The following is a 16,614-nucleotide window of genomic DNA, read 5'->3' on the forward strand; positions in this document are numbered from 1 at the left end:
AGCCCAGTCATGGCTAGTTGCTCAAATGGAAGTTCCCTTAAGAGTGGATTTTACTAGAACCTGCTAGTGTATATTCCTGTCCTTTCCTCAAAATTAGAACGGGGCAATGCTCTTTAATTCAGTTCTTCAAAGAAGCTGCTCATAGCTACTTAACACAACATGTTAAGCTACTATGCAAATAGTGGTTTGAGGCACTTGCTGTTCAGTGGAAATCAAGAAATCATATAGAATGTTTAGGATTTAATAGGAAAAGCTTACCCCATAAGCATAAAGGTATTCAATATTGATCAGTCCAAGTTGTAGCATTGCTTATGCAGAACATTCTTAACAATTGAAGCCTGGTGCTGGATGCCAGTGGTGGTGTATTAGAGTACCACTGACCAGGCCCTTAAGATGAATCTTCTCCCCTTTCTCTTAATGCTGAAGAGTTGCCATAAAACTGTCCTAAGTAACATGTCAGCACAAAAGCTGTTGATATACTTGTTCCCAGGTCTGATTTATCGTGACTCTCTTCTGGATCAGCCAAAATGAATTAATGAGTTTGAGTTGGGTATCAGTCTGTTGGCTCACTAATTTATGATCTTCCAAAGCAGAGATGCTCAAGCCTTGTCTACTCAAGGTTTGCTGGCATAGTTATGTGTGTGTGTGTGTGTGGGGGGGGGGAAATAAAACCCCTAATGAAAGTCCTGGTATAAATGAAGCATACCAGCAAAAAGGTCACTTGGTTGAGAGAATCTATTTTGTTTAGGGGAAGGTGAACGGGTGTAAGTGACACCAGCAAACCTTTCCTACTGTAGACAAGGTCTTAGGCTTATTTGAAAATCCCAGCCTGAAGTCTTATCTTCTGAAGCATCTTATAGTTTAGTGAGTATTTCGAAAGAGCTTTTTAAATATGGCTATGTAGACCATATTGGACTCCTTTCTGTTTTACATGAAATCCTGAAATTCATACTAAAATATACTTCTAAGCTGTTTTTCATTAAATAGTTCTCTAGGATTCTTCTCTAGCTTAGATTTGGGAATAGCTGAATGAACAAGCCATGATCCTGCAATTAAAATTATATATTTGAACAGTTCATGCATTAGCTAAAGGTACCCTTAAATACTTGGTTTTTGCTCACTGTTCATACTAAAATATCAAGGAGCTCATAACACACTGCTTTTAGTCATGAAATATTTGCTATGAACTAGAATTTAAAAAAGTAGAGACCATGCAAGAACTTTTGCAGCCACTGTAGTTGACAGTATAATTTGACCTTTTTGTTATCTATGAACTGTTACTTATTCTAATAAGTTAGTTTAGACCCATTTGTAAAGTTTATTGTAGTTTCGAGGTTCAAGGTATAGATAGGTTTTCTTACATCCTCCACCTTCTGTGCAAGGGCTAGACACCCTGCACCTAGGTATAAATGGGCAAAAGCAAGTCTACAGGATTTAAAATAGGCACTGCTGTATTGCAAGATGCATAACAATAACACACTTGAGGTGCTTCCTGCTTGGGAGAGGAACATGTGCTGAGCACTGTTCAGTGTGCAAAACTTCAGACACACCCTGAGGGCAAGAAAAGTCAGATGGAAACTTCATTTCTTAAACATTCACACAAGCATCTGATCACAATAGGCAACTGAAGAGGCCACTTTCTTATGTCACTCATTTGTCCAGTGAGCCATGATATCACCCCAAATTTGAGGGACATTCAGAAATCTCACTTATATCCCCTGATATTGGCACAGGAGGGAGGAGGTAAAGAGCACCCCTCCAAGGATCAGGGAAGGACCTAGCCTTCCCTTCTCAGCCAGAAGACACAGCCCCTTCTAAAGCTCCCATACGTCAGAGCTTCAAGGCTGAGCCTCGCCCAAGCTCCAAGGCAAAAGTGGTACAAAAGATGGTAGCTTTCCATAAGAAACGCCACACTGCTACTGGTACCATTCAGGCGGTTGATCCTACACTAGCTCTGGGTGGTGCTGTGCTGATGAATGCAGTGCTGAAGAAAACTTTGGTACTGACCACTGAAGAGCTGACACTGTGTTTGGTACCAACACTCTTATCTGCACTGACAGTTCTTCACACCAGCAGGCTTGGCTCTGGGAACAGTACCAGAGTCTCCAATCCTGGACAGATTTAGAGGCAATCAGTAGATAGACAGGTCCCTCATGACTGATCAGAACCAGCTATAGATCTAAGAACAAGACATCTGAATGGCATGCCCCACTTATGGAGGAGGATTTTTGCCACTTTTGTCTCCCAGGGAGCACAGCAGACCATCCTCATTGAAATGACCTATCTCCACTGAGGCTCGCACAGTGGGACCTCGCTATGCAATGGAGGAAGGAATACCATAGTTTTTCAGAGTCCAGAAGGGCACCATCAAGCTGGTCTACACATCCCCACTCCCACAGTGCTCCTATCAACATTGACTCTATTAGGACCTCTTGAAGTGTCAAATCATATGTCATAAAGCAGGCTTCCAAAATAGACTAGAGGACAGATAAGTACTTTGATATTTGGGTACCTTTTTATTAATACTCTTAAATACAGTCACCTGCAAGAAAAGTATACCTATCCAGTTTCTTTGAATATTAATATTTGGTAGACATGCCTGGTCTACTAAATGAAATCTCTATCTGTACACACTCATTTTAAGTGATTTTATTAAATTGACATGTCATGCTCACTCTCCAATATGGAATCAAAGAACTGGGAGGGACATTGAGAGGTCATTTAGTCCAGTCCCCTGCACTCAAGGCAGGATTAAGTATTATCTGGACTGTCCTTGACTGGTGTTTGTCCATCCTGCTCTTAAAAATCCCCCGTGATGGAGATTCCACAACCTCCCTATTCCACTCTCTCAGGAAGTTTTCCTAATGTCCAACCTAAACCGCCCTTGTTGCAATTTAAGCCCATTGCTTCTTGTCATTTCCTCAGAGGTTAAGAGCAGTTTTTCTCACTCTTCCTTGTCACAACCTTTTATATACTTGAAAACTGTTATCATGTCCCCTATCTTTTCTCCAGACTAAACAAACCCAATTTTTTCAATCTTCCCTCATAGGTCATGTTTTCTAGACTTTTAATCATTTTTGTTGCTCTTCTCTGGACTTTCTCCAACTTTTCCACATCTTTCCTGAATGTGGTGCCCAGAACGGAACACAATACTCCAAATAAATAATTGGAGATATACCTATCTCCTAGAACTGGAAGGGACCTTGAAAAGTCATCGAGTCCAGCCCCTTGCCTTCACTAGCAGGACCAATTTTTGCCCCAGATCCCTAAGTGGCTCCCTCAAGGACTGAACTCACAACCCTGGGTTTAGCAGGCCAATGCTCAAACCACTGAGCTATCCCTCCCCCGTTGAAGCCTAATCATTGCGGAGTAGAGGGGAAGAATTACTTCCTGTGTCTTGTATTAGCAGGAGTATTGGAAGCAGCCCAGAATGATATTTGCTGTTTTTGCAAGTGTTACTGACTCATATTTAGCTTGTGATCCACTATGACCCCCATATCCCTTTCCACAGTACTCCTTCCTAGGCAGTCATTTCCCGTATGGTAACACCCTGTCAAATACAAGGATCTGAAGACTATTCTGTGTAATGTTTCTTTTAAAACAAAAGCTGTAATGAGGTTTGTTAAAGAACTGACCCATGCCTTTCAACCAGTCAGATTCCCCTGTTCTGTAGGATCTCTGTCACACTAGTTGGCTTCATGGGTCCTCCCTTTGAGCCCATTGCTACCTCTCCTGATGCCCCATTGGCCAGAAGTATAGGAGATCCTTATGTGGAGTGGTCCTCCTTAAACAAGTAAAGGTTACAGTGAGGCAGTATCTGAAATTCCTGCCTAAGAATGATCAGCCCATTTATATTGATCAGCCCATTCTTCTTCCAGTTTCTCTTCCCAAACAATGTTCTTCACTGAAAGCTTCATGTGCTCGATGTGGTTAAAGCATTGTCCTTTTGCCTACCTAGGATCTTGCCAAAGCTATTTGTCCCATGTGCAGAAGATGAGGACAAACTAGTAGCTGTGCAGATGCTGTCTAAATGGGTTTTGGACTGCACGAGTGCCTGCTGTCTTAAGAAATTCCCTTGGACACATTAAGTCTGATTCAGCTCAAGCCCAAGTGATGACTGCTGGTGCCACCTTGAACAATGTCCCCTTGACTGAGATTTGTAGGGCAGCAACTTGGAGTTCACTCCACACTTCTACCACCCTGCATCCATACCTTGGTGCACGCGTCTAGATCAGATGCAAGCTTGAGACGGGTGTGGTCCTCCAATCTATATAAGTAGGACTCTTGCACACCTCCAGGAACAGGATACTGTGAGGACAATCACTCAAAATAATTTATTTACCTTTACAGTAAGTCTGATTCTTTAAGATGTGTTGACTATACAGATTCTGTGACCCATCCTCTTTCCCTGCTAACTTGGGATTCTTCATTGGCAAAAGAACTGAGGTGTTTGAGGCTGCCCCACCCCTTATGCCCTCAGCTTTGGTGGTCATGAGGGTATCCAGAACCCAAGCACTGCTCCAAGACACTGCTATTCAAAAGAATCCAATCGTGTGTGCATATGGTGCTTGTGCACAAAGAGTAGAATCTGTGTGGACAACTCACAACCATGGTAACTTTAAGGTAAATAACCATTCTTTTCTAACCTTTGGGTAAGGGAGTTTTATAAATGCCCTGGAACTTCAAATCTAGCCACATTCTGCTGTAGACTTTCTTTGTTTGTTAAACATTCCAGGAGTAAACACTAAAACTATTCTAAAACTCTTGATTGTCTTGAGTAAGAACTTTTAATGGGTTTAAAATCTTTCCCCTTGTTAAGAAATGGGGAGGAGGGGAAAACTTCTATTTTTACCACTGAAGAGTGCCAAATATAAAATTGAATCATTTCGCTCCTGTCTTTAAACTGGCATTTTGATCAAAACAAGCTCTTCAAAAAATAAGTGACTTATTTTTGTGAGAACTTGACTTTCATGGATGACACAATAGTTTTAAGGGACACTTCTGATTTTTTGTTTTAAAAAAAGACTGTCAGTGGAATTGGGATTGAGACTGGAACAATATAACTTGCAGAACACATTTACAAGGCTTTATGCTAGCTAATGGATAAGCGTTCAGTAATGAGCAAATTTGGTGACACATCTGACCCTTTTAAGATCAGCATAGAGCTTCCTTCACCCTAAAAGTGCTGCCCAGCCACCTTGATCTTCTGCTAGTGGTGGGACGTTCTAGTCCCCACTGCTATGTTTGCAGCAGTATTTGCAGTGGGAACTTTTTAACAATTTTAACAGGGCTCAAGGTAGTTCTTCATAAAGTTCTGGCCACGTTTATAAAAGCAGCTGGAAACATCTACTCCTTTTGAAACTAGCCCTATCTAAAGATAACCAGTCGGGAACCACTGAACTAGGATAGGCTTCAAATTCCTGATACCAACTCAGTTCAAAACTTTGCAATTTATTTCTAGAATATATTTAATGTGCATAATTTGAAATTAAGATTAAGATTTTATAATGCTGTCTCTAACTGAAACTGAATCACTTTTTGGAGGTATTTGCCTTCATAAGGGCCATTTTGTAGAAAACTTCTAGTAAAAGAAGTCAGACATATTAGAAGACTGACTGCTTTTAAATTTAAGTTATGAACAAGAAAGTCGCCTAAAGCCCAGGCAAACTACAGTAAGTTCTTAAATGTCATTCAGTAATTTCTGAGATTTTGAAATATGAAAACAGAACAAGTATTTATATAGATGTTGCAATAATATGTCCTTTGTATACAGTATTCAGGCAACAGCTCTTAGTCCCTGGAACCCCATGTCATGAGTAGCAAGATGAAAGCTAGCCTGCTTGACAGCAGGGGCTTCTTATCTAATAGTATCTCAAAACTGAAAATATGTGGATTGCCTTTCTGTATAACTTAACTGTACTTCTTTGTAAAGAATTCCATTTTTCACCCATAGAAGTGGCTTCAATGGGGAAAAAAGCAGAAACCTCTCTAAACTGCTTTATGTTTAGTGATACGTTTCCATTTTGGGAAGCTTTTATATACTGTACACAATACAATATTTAAGCAGAAAATCTTAGACTATGACAACTGTCAATTTAAGATACCACGTATACTTAATAACAGGGGTTGTAAAACTTAGGAAACATTAAGTTCTAGTGTGTAGTAACAGTTTCCAAAGCAGCAGCACCACGTGTCCGAGGCAAGAACACAAACCATATTATCCCTACAAAGACTGCATCAGCGCAGAAATCCTCTGTACCAACAACTCTTGTCAGAATGTCCACGTTGAGTAAGGCTGCTAATTTTCTCAGTACTGAGAAGTCAATACTGACAAGCCCTACTAGTACTGATCATGGCCCTGCAGGAGTTTCTTTTTCCAGGGACCTGATTATATCTGAGATCCCCGTAGTCCTCTCTACTCAGTACTAGTACTCACTGCATCTCAAATCCCAGAATCAACAGCAGCAGCAAGGCATTCACTTTCACTCTCCTTATCGGCTCCATGAGTATCCAGCATATCCTCAGATAGGATGGCCACCTGGTCACTTTCTTGGCATTCTCACCATGGTTCCTCTGTCTACAAATTGGCAACTTCCCAGATACACCTTTGCTCTGAGCCTCCACTCCTGTGGTATAACCAGCCACGAGTTCCACCACACTAGTGGTCATATGGAGATCTGTGGGCAGTTTACAGGCCCCATACTTCCCATGTATCTATTGTTACCTACTGGGAGTCTGAGGCACTGTCTTTCAGCCTCTATATCCAGAGCCTTAGAACCTGGTGAGAAAACTTGGAGAAGGAGACCAGACTAGAAGAGGAGGCCACACCACAAACAAATCTCATCTTACTCCACAGACAAGGCGATGTTTCTCCCTCCGCTGTCCATGGCAAACTATTTCAGAACATCACAAAGAGGGTGATACACTGTAGATCCTTCTCGTGGAGGTGAAGGACACCTACCATAAGTTGTTAGACATACTGCACATGTCCTCCTCGAGGATCACCCTCCTAATTAACTTGGTGCTTTTGAGTCCAGCTGAGGTAATATGGCAAACACCAGCCTCAGTATCACCAACATGCAAATAGCTGACTAAAAACTACATACATGCCCAAGGATACAGAATTTTTGTCACACCCACGGGAATTCACTGCATCATTGTGGATGCAGTGAATTCCCGTGGCCACCAACATCACACGAAATACCCCCATAAGATAAGTGCTGGAAAAGACTTTACTTATTTGGAAGGCAAGCATACTTCTTGATAACCTTGTGCTTCAGAATTGTGAATTACCAGGCCTTTATGACAAAAATATGACCACATTAATTATACCAAACGTAATGTTTTTATTGACCATCTGCCAGGAGCACAATGAGAACAGTCCATTATTTATGAAGGGCAGTTAGTGGAGAGAACAGCATTCTAGACTGCATTAGATGCTGCAGATACGGCTACCCCCTCAGTATCACAGCAGTCATAACCATGATGCTTGTCGCATCACACCTTTTGTGGCTGCCAAAGAAGGTACAGACAATGTTTGAGGGCTCCAAATTGTTTACAGATAAGAGTGACACATCACTTCACCTTCTCAAAGACTCTAGGCCCACACTGAAGGATTTGGGGATCTACACATTGGGACAGAAAAGAAAATTTAGTCCTCAGTCTTCTGACAAATCATGGCTCCCCCAATACCTGCTGCAGCGCTACTATGAGCCACAACAAAAGTCTAAAGTTGAGAGGTGTAAACAGACTCTGAGGCTGTGGCTACACTTAGCACTTCAAAGCGCTGCCGCGGTAGCGCTTTGAAGCGCTAAGTGTAGTCAAAGCGCCAGTGCTGGGAGAGAGCTCTCCCAGCGCTGTCCGTACTCCACCTCCCTGTGGGGAATAACGGACAGCGCTGGGAGCCACGCTCCCAGCGCAGCGCTGGGGCTTTGACCACACTGGCGCTTTGCAGCACCGCAATTTGCAGCGCTGGAGAGGGTGTGTTTTCACACCCTGCTGCAGCGCCGCAAATTTATAAGCGTAGCCAAGCCCTCAATCATCAACATCCCAGACTTTCACCTCAAAATACCAATTTGATGCTCTGATTAAGGCCCTGAGAGACCACTCCCTACAACAACTGCAACTCGCTATTTGTGTCCTTTTGGATGCTGCCTTGCTCTTTTCCTCCAAAATTGGGAAAACTGACTGATGGGTCTTGGGCCTGGCCTACGGGGGTGGGAATTGATCTAAGATACACAACTTCAGCTATGAGAATAGCGTAGCTGAAGTCGACATATCTTAGATCAACTTAGAATTACTTACTTCGCATCCTTGCGGCACAGGATCGGCTGCCACTCCCCTGTTGATTTTGCCTCTGCCTCTTGCTGAGCTGGAGTTCAGCAATCGATGGGAGAGCGATAGGGGATAGATTTATCATGTCTATACTACACACGATAAATCGATCCCCGATAGATTGATCGTTACTTGCCGATCCAGTGGGTAGTGTAGACATCCCCTTGGAGGGTATCTCCAATAGATTCTCTATCCATTTCACCTCCCTCTCTCCCCATCCCTCTTCTGGGGCCCTTCTCAAGCTATTTCTCATCTTAACAGTCACTCTTATCTGCTCTGCCTGGGAGCCATAGAGCCCATTCTGGTACACCTGAGGTAAAGGCTTTTATTCCAATATGTCCTGATCCCCAAGAAAAGAGGTTGGAGACCATACTGGATCTCATAGCATTGAACAAATATGTGAATGCACAAATTCAAGATGGTCACACTAGCAGTGATTTAAAAAAAAAAAAATCTCTAGAACAAGGAGACTTGGTTCTTGACTTCTACCTCCAGGATGCCTATTTTCACATATCACTTTAACCATCCAACAGATGATCCCTGAGATTTACCCTAGGTCAGAACCATTACCAGTACAGAGTACTTCCTTTTGGCCTTTCATCAGCTTCCAGAGTATCTTATCTATGCACCTTATCATGATTTACCCATACTTAGGCAGCTGTCTCCTCAGAACCCACTCCTTCAAAGATGCCCTATGGGCCATCCAGGGAACTATGGATGTATTCACAAAGTTGGGTCTACAAATCAATGTCCAAAAATCAACCTTAACTCCAGTACAGCACTTGGTGTTTATAGGGGCCAATCTCTCCCCAATACAGATTTCATAGCCTGACCACTCTACAAATGTCAGACATTGCCTCCAGCTTCTTGGGCATGTGGAGGCAGGCATGTTAGAAATATCTCCTGCCAGACTACAGAGGAGGTGACATGACTCAAATCTGTCTACAGACCAAACACACAGATTATCATAAAATATCAGGGTTGGAAGGGATCTCAGGGGGTCATCTAGTTCAGCCCCCTACTCAAAGCAGGGCCAATTTCCAAATGGCCCCCTTTGAGGATTGAACTCACAACCTTGGGTTTAGCAGGCTAATGCTCAAACTACTGAGCTATCCCTCTCCACGCAAACCTCTGTCGATGCCCTCCAGGCTCACACTCCCTGGAGTGGTGGAAAGACCCAACAAATGTCTGTATGAGGGTCTCGTTCACACACCCTTACCCGCCCCCCCCCACACGTTGCTTCTGACTACGGACACGTCCATGATAGGCTGGGGAGCACATGTGAACAACCTCAAGACTCAGGGCAAGTGGTCTCCCATGAAGGCGACTCTCCATATTAATCTACTCGAATTCAGTGGTCAAATGTGTGTGCTCACTTTCTCCCACTGCTCAGGGACACGCACACAAAAAATCATGACAGACTACAGTGTGCATGTACTCATAAACTGCCAAAGGGGTGCCAAGTCATACCCACTGTGCACGGAAGCGCTAAAGCTATGGAACTGGTGCATTTGTCACAATGTTTTGATGTCCACGACTTACCTACCAGGAGTACAGAATATAACAGCAGACAGTTTGTCGCAATTTTTCACATGACCACAACTGGGAAATGAACCCAACAGTACTCCACAGCATATTCTATCAATGGAGAACCCCACTGATAAACTTATTCACTGCTTATCTGAACAGGAAATGCCCACTCTATGCTCCATAGCCAGACTGGGAAAACTCTTGTTAGGAGACTCTGAGTCTCCCATGGGACAAGGGCCTCCCATACTCCTTTCCCCTTTCCCTCTGCTGCAGAAGGTCCTGATGAAAATAAAAAGAGAAAGCAAATGTTATACTGATTGCTCCTACCTGGCTGAGACAGATGTGGTACCTGTACCTGTCACAGCTTGCGATGTGTCCATCAATCCATTTTCAACCCACTCCTTACCTCGTCTCACAGGACAAACTCTCCATCCAACCTGCAGATAATCTGGCTCCAGGCTTGGCTCCTTCATGATTCCAGCACAGAACTACTGCTCTGAGGAGATGTAGGAAGTGCTACTAAACAGCAGAAAATTAGCTACTCACCTCACTTACCTGCAAAAGTGGGCAGGGTTTTAGGTTTGGTCCAAACAAATCACCCTGACATATTCTGTCCTCCCTATGATGTTGGACTACATATTAGATCTCAAGAGGACAGAGCTATCCCTCAGTTTGCTCAAAGTACACCTTGCGGCCATAACGGCTTTCCATCAACAGATAGAGGGATACTCTGTTTTCACTCACCCAGCTACAAATAGATTTTTTCCAAACCAGATACCCCCTTCCAACATAGGATCTAAATCTAGTTTTAAAAAGCCTAACTAGACTGCCTTTTGAACCTGTGGCCACCTGCTTGATTACCTACTTGTCAATGAAGATGGCATTCCTAATGGCCATCACCTTGGCAAGGAGAATGGGGGAGACTGCGGCACTAATGACACACCCCACCCCTCTTTCATGGTATTCTTTAAAGACTAGGTCACTCTTAGGCAATATTCAAGTTCATCCCCAAGGCATCCTCATCTTTTCACATAAACCAACGCATTCACCTCCCCACTTTTACCCATAGCCTCACCATGACAGCATTCCCTACGTAAAAGGATAAATGGACACAAGTCAGATATTCGGAATGGCAATATACAAAAACCTGTAGGAGAACACTTCAACCTCCCTGGACACACACTAGCAGATTTAAAGGTAGCCATCCTGCAGCAAAAAAAACTTCAGGACCAGACTTCAAAGAGAAACTGCTGAGCTTCAGTTCATTTGCAAATTTGACACCATCAGCTCAGGATTAAACAAAGACTGTGAATGGCTAGCCAACTACAAAAGCAGTTTCTCCTCCCTTGGTGTTCACACCTCTTCTGCTAGAAGAGGGCCTCATCCTCCCTGATTGAACTAACCTCGTTATCTCTAGACTGATTCTTGCCTGCATATTTATACCTGCCTCTGGAAATTTCCACTAGATTCATCTGACGAAGTGGGTATTCATGCACGAAAGCTTATGCTCCAATACGTCTGTTAGTCTATAAGGTGTCACGACTCTGTCACTTTTTACATGACAACAGCGAGGCTATACTACATACACTCAACATTAGGGGGACGTTGGCCTTTTATTTTGACAGGATGAAGGCCTTTAAGAAATCACCAAAGCTCTTCCTCTCCACTGCAGAAAGGTCAAAAGGCTCTGTGATATCAGCCCAGAAATTCTCCAAATGGGTCTTGAACTGTATTAACCATTGCTGTCATGCTTGCAATAGATTTCCATCTGGAATCCATACACATTCCATGAGATCAGTTTCCATGTACGGTGCCTTCCTCAAGAATGTTCCTATCTCCTAAATTTGCAAGGTAGCAACTTGGGCATCTGATGCTCATATATTTGCAGAACACTATGCGATAGCATCGGAAGCAGAGTCTCCAGCAATCTTTGGCTCCATAGTGGTGTCATCCATAAAAGACTCTACTCTGAAGCCCCAACCTCCCATCAGAGATACTGCTCGGGAGTCACCTATAGTGGAGCACCCATAGGGACACTACTCGAAGAGGAAGTTATTCACTTTGTGCAGCAACAAAGGTTCTTTGAGGTGTGTCCCTATGGGTGCTCCAAAACCTATCCTCCTCCTCTCTCCTTCAGAGTTCTCAATGGAGACTTTGCAGTAGAGAAGGAACTGAGGGTGGTTTACCCATGCAGCGCTAATTAGCCTCAACACACAACATGAGTGAGAGCACATGTGTGGGCCAAACAGACACTGCTACCAAAGATCGCCGATCAGAAGTGCAGGGATGCAGACACACCTGAAGTCGAGCAACCATAGGGACATAATCTCAAAGAACCACCATTATTACACAAGGTGAGCAACTTCCTCTTTTCATGCTGAAAACCGGGTACCAAGGCTCCCTTCCTGCTTTATGGTGGAGCCAAAACCTTTTTATCTTCAAGCCCTGTTAGTCTGACATACTGTATGCATTTTCCCCCAGCTCCTGAGAGAGAATATTCTAGATTGCTGCTCAGTGTCAGTCCTGTTAGGACCTGCTGGCCTTAGAGCTTTAAATAGACTTGCTCCAAGGAGGTTGCTAAGATGGCATTGGACTCAGGAAAGGATGATCTGCCAGCTGATCTCGCTCCTGTTACAAGACAGGAAAAACAGAAGCTGTCTAATTTCTCTGAACAATTTGTTTTATGTACTTTTGTCACATCCCTTCTTACTCCTTTCCTAAAATAAATAATCCCAGTTTTGCCCCTTCACTTCATACTTGTTACTCCTTCTTGGAATCCCTCTATTTCTGCAATATTATTTTGGAGATGGGGTGACCAATACTGCATGAGCATATAAAATATTATAAATTCTTACACTCAATCCTATTCCCTATACATCTTAACACCTTATTTTTTTTCTACAACTGCACCTAGAGCAGAGGTCTTCATTGAGCTGTCTACAGTGACACTTAGGTTCTAAATTAACACAGGAAAGAAACCTTGTAAAGAGTATGAGCACTTCAGTTTTCCCCCTCCCATGTGCATTATCTTGCATTATCAACACTGAATTTAAATTCTCATCCTGTTGCCTGTTTGCCCAGTTTGCTTAAGTCTCTCTGAAGTTCCTCAGTCCTCCCTGGTCCTGACTAATCTAAACTGAGTCATCTGCAAATTTTGCTACCACACAACTTGCTTGAATTTCCTGGAGGCACCCTGCTTGTTGTTAACCCTTCATTGATGAAAACTGACCATTTAATTCTACTGTCTTGTTTTCTAGCCAGTCTTTTACCTATGCCTCAGGACTTGCACAAGAGGCTACTAAAAATCTGGCAGGACCTTTTTGGAAGTCTAAATTTAACTGGCTCTTCTATATCCATTACTTTACTGACATGATCGAAGAATTCTAAGATTGGTGAGACATGATTTTGCTTTGTAGAAACCAGGCTGATTAGATCAGTTGCATCATGATCTCCTAGATGTTTGAACTAATTAAAAATAGAACAACCCTATTTGCTAGGTACAAGTGTAAGACTTACTGATCTGTAATTCCCTGGATCACCTCTAAAGCTTTTTCCAGACTTTCCAGTATAAAATGCAACTTTCCTATAATATGGGCTAAAAGTCATTTGCAGACTCAAGCCTGAGTTGCTGGAAGATTTGACTAAAACTGCTAAATGATTAGCCTAATATGTTCTTTTAAAACTTATTACTCTAAGCCAGCAGTTTGCAACCCACAGCCCAATTAGCACACAGCTGCAGCCCACTTGTGTGCTAAAGGCCGTGGCCTCGCAGGTCTGGGTTATTGGCTGCCTGGTCACCCAGCGCCGTGACGTCCGGGCTGCCCTGCTGGGCAGGGTGAGTCGGAGTCACTGGCCGGCCCCACAGGGTGGGGCTAACGCCCAGCCCCATATAGCCAGGTTCAATGTTGGGGCTGTTGTCAGGCCTCCCCCCGCCCAGGGCTCCACTCCTGACCCCACTTTGTGGAGGGATCTCTGGGTTGGAGGCGCTGGGGGTGGGGGAGGAGTCTGTGTGGTTTTTAACCTGCAGCCCAGGTAACATGCAGCCCACAATTATAAATAGGTTGAGAACCACTGCTCTAAGCAGTTGAATACGTCCTACCAGTTCAAACTGATTTTGCAAAAGAGTCTGTGGCATTTGATGTAGGGAGGAGCCATAATCGTGTATTTGTAGTGAAGTGTGCTAATCTAACTTTGTCAGACTTCTGGAACCCAATTTAACATGGTCTGTCAGACTAGGGTGCTTTAGAATTGGGAGAAACTTGAAAAACAAGCAAGCAAAACAAATCCCAATTTACTTAAAGCTTTATTGGATCAGATGAAACATAACCTAACTATATTCTTAAAAAGTTGTCAATAGGGTAGCTTCTGGAATGACACAATTTTCTCAGTTCACTGAACCATTCTATGGAATTCCAATTGCATGACTCTACATTTTTCTGACTTTCTCAAATGACAAATGTCTTGGTACAGTTAGAGACGCAAACCAACAGGTTTCCTTTATGAAGAAAATCTATTTGCCTCAACAATAGCCACACTCTCCATTAACTTTACTTCCAGTAAACTGTCATTTTTACTACAGAATAGCTGGTTCTTTCAGACTTCAGATTCTAGGAGTGGCAAGAAGAGACCACTTCTGGAGAGAATAAAAAATGAATATTTCTAATCTTGTACAGTAAAGTTTAGAATTGCCACATGCTAAAAAGAGTATTGTTAAAAATACAGGTTTCTGTATTTCAGGCAATTTACTAAATTGCCAAGTTTTACTTGCATGCTGGGAGAGTAGACTGGTCAAATAAGAATTTGACCAGAGAAATTCCATCTGAAGTTACAGTAGACACAGGGACCTCCAATGAATTACGTAAGGCAGTAAATATTCTGAGTCTCAGCTGTATTGTTCAGTGGTATACAAAGGATTATTTAGTAAGTATGCTCAACAGAAGGCTTACTGCTGTCTTCATTGAGGGTATGACTACACTACAAGCAGCTATAGCAGGACATCTGTGGTGCTGCAGCTATGCTGCTGTAGCATAGACACTTATTACAATTACATGGTTTTTCTATTATTCTGTAAGTAGCTAGGTCAATGGACGAATTCTTCCATCAACTTAGCTGCATCTAAGTGGGGTTAGTAAACCCAACTCCATTAGGCAGGTTGTGAAACTGCCAACTGTGAGCAATGTAGCTAGGTCAACCCTAATTTTCAGGTGTTTAAAAAAATTTTATTTTTTTAAAGTGTGCTCAAAGCTGTGTAGTAATAGTTCTAGCAAGCTGTTATGCATTCAAAGCAGCTGGCTGTGTATTCTGCAGTAACTTCAGGCCCAATCTTACTACTAAATTAGTGGCAAAACTCCCATTGCCAGGAATAGGACTGAGCTCAGTCCTAATCTTCCAAAGATGCTTCATAAAGAACACCAGCCATCTGCCTTTGTTTAAAATAAAATTAAAAAAAATGTTCACTTTAGTGGTCATGAGAGCTCATTATAAAGCAATATGCAGTGTCTCTTAGCAGCTTGTTAAAACCTCTACACGCTTTTGTCTCCTGTCTGAGCTTCTCATTAAAATCCATCTTCTTCCTTAAATATCTCAAAGGCATAAAATACCATCAATTATTCTGATCCTTTAGCTAAGACAGGAAATAGGGATTGAAGGCTGGAAAATTATTTTACAGTATTGGGAATTCATGTATTATATACATTATATCAAAAGGCTATACAGAAGCCTGATACACAGTAGAAAACTAAGTTGGCTTAAATACATCGCTTAGGGGTGTGAAAATCCACAACTCTTTGAGTTGAGTGGCCTAGTTAAGCCGACTGAACAACCAGTGTTCCATCACTCTAGCTACTACCTCTCGGGGAGGCGGACTACCTAGAACCCTTCCTATTGGCATAGGTAGCATTTATGCGGAAGTGTTGCAGCTGCAGCAGTGCTGCTGAAACATTTCAAGTGTACAAAACCCTTTGTTATAGCCTCATCTGCAAATGGGTCTGCTACCCTTGAGTCGTAAATCAGTAATCTGAACAAACTGCAAATCCAAACCTAAGTGTAAAGCATAAAATAGTGCCTCTTCACTGGAAATATTTCAAACTATTTGTAGATATGAAAGTGAAGAAAACTAGGTAGAGAGTGATTTCTCTTGTATAGGAGGTGTGCCGAGAAGCTATTTCTAAAATAAAACTCTGAATTTTAGCATTGCTAACTCAAAAAATAGAGATGTAAACTACAGGTGTGGGGATCCCAAACGTAGGTTTGGGCATGACTTAAATCTGTATTTGTGAACCATGTACAATGTAAGTATTATGTCCAGATTGTGTGAGGGCAATTCATATAACTCTGCTTGGCATATCAGGTATCCTAAAATGGTATTAGAGTCCTGTCTGTTGATTTACCCTGTTGACAGTGTTCTCAGACATCACTGGCTGGACTTCTACTTCTTATGGAATGACTATTGACCTGTTAAAGGGGTTTCTGTTGGTTCTTTAGTTTGAATTTATTACTCAGTCTTGGTAAAGTATGCCTCTAATGCTTCCATTTATTTCATTCTACTCACCTTAACTCACTTTGTCCCCCATTTGGTTTCTTTCTAATGTGTAAATAGCTTATGAGGAATGTGGCAAATAAAATAACATTTAGGTCTGGATGCATATGTGAGTTCAGCTATTCTTTGTTCTCTGCAGTTTGGTGCTAATATGCTCTTGCACACCACCTTAAGTCAATAAGATCAGATATGTATCTTCCTATTCCTATTAG

At 42.5% G+C, this 16,614-nt stretch overlaps 1 protein-coding gene across 4 annotated transcripts in view; it reads left to right on the top strand.

Annotated features, from left to right (window-relative positions):
- The window catches only part of NUDT4 (nudix hydrolase 4), a 65,297-nt gene that overhangs the window by 22,571 nt on the left and 26,112 nt on the right, over window positions 1-16,614 (top strand). The window lies entirely within an intron of this gene.

Source organism: Mauremys mutica, chromosome 1 (genome assembly GCF_020497125.1).
Source record: "Mauremys mutica isolate MM-2020 ecotype Southern chromosome 1, ASM2049712v1, whole genome shotgun sequence".
NCBI lineage: Eukaryota > Metazoa > Chordata > Testudines > Geoemydidae > Mauremys > Mauremys mutica.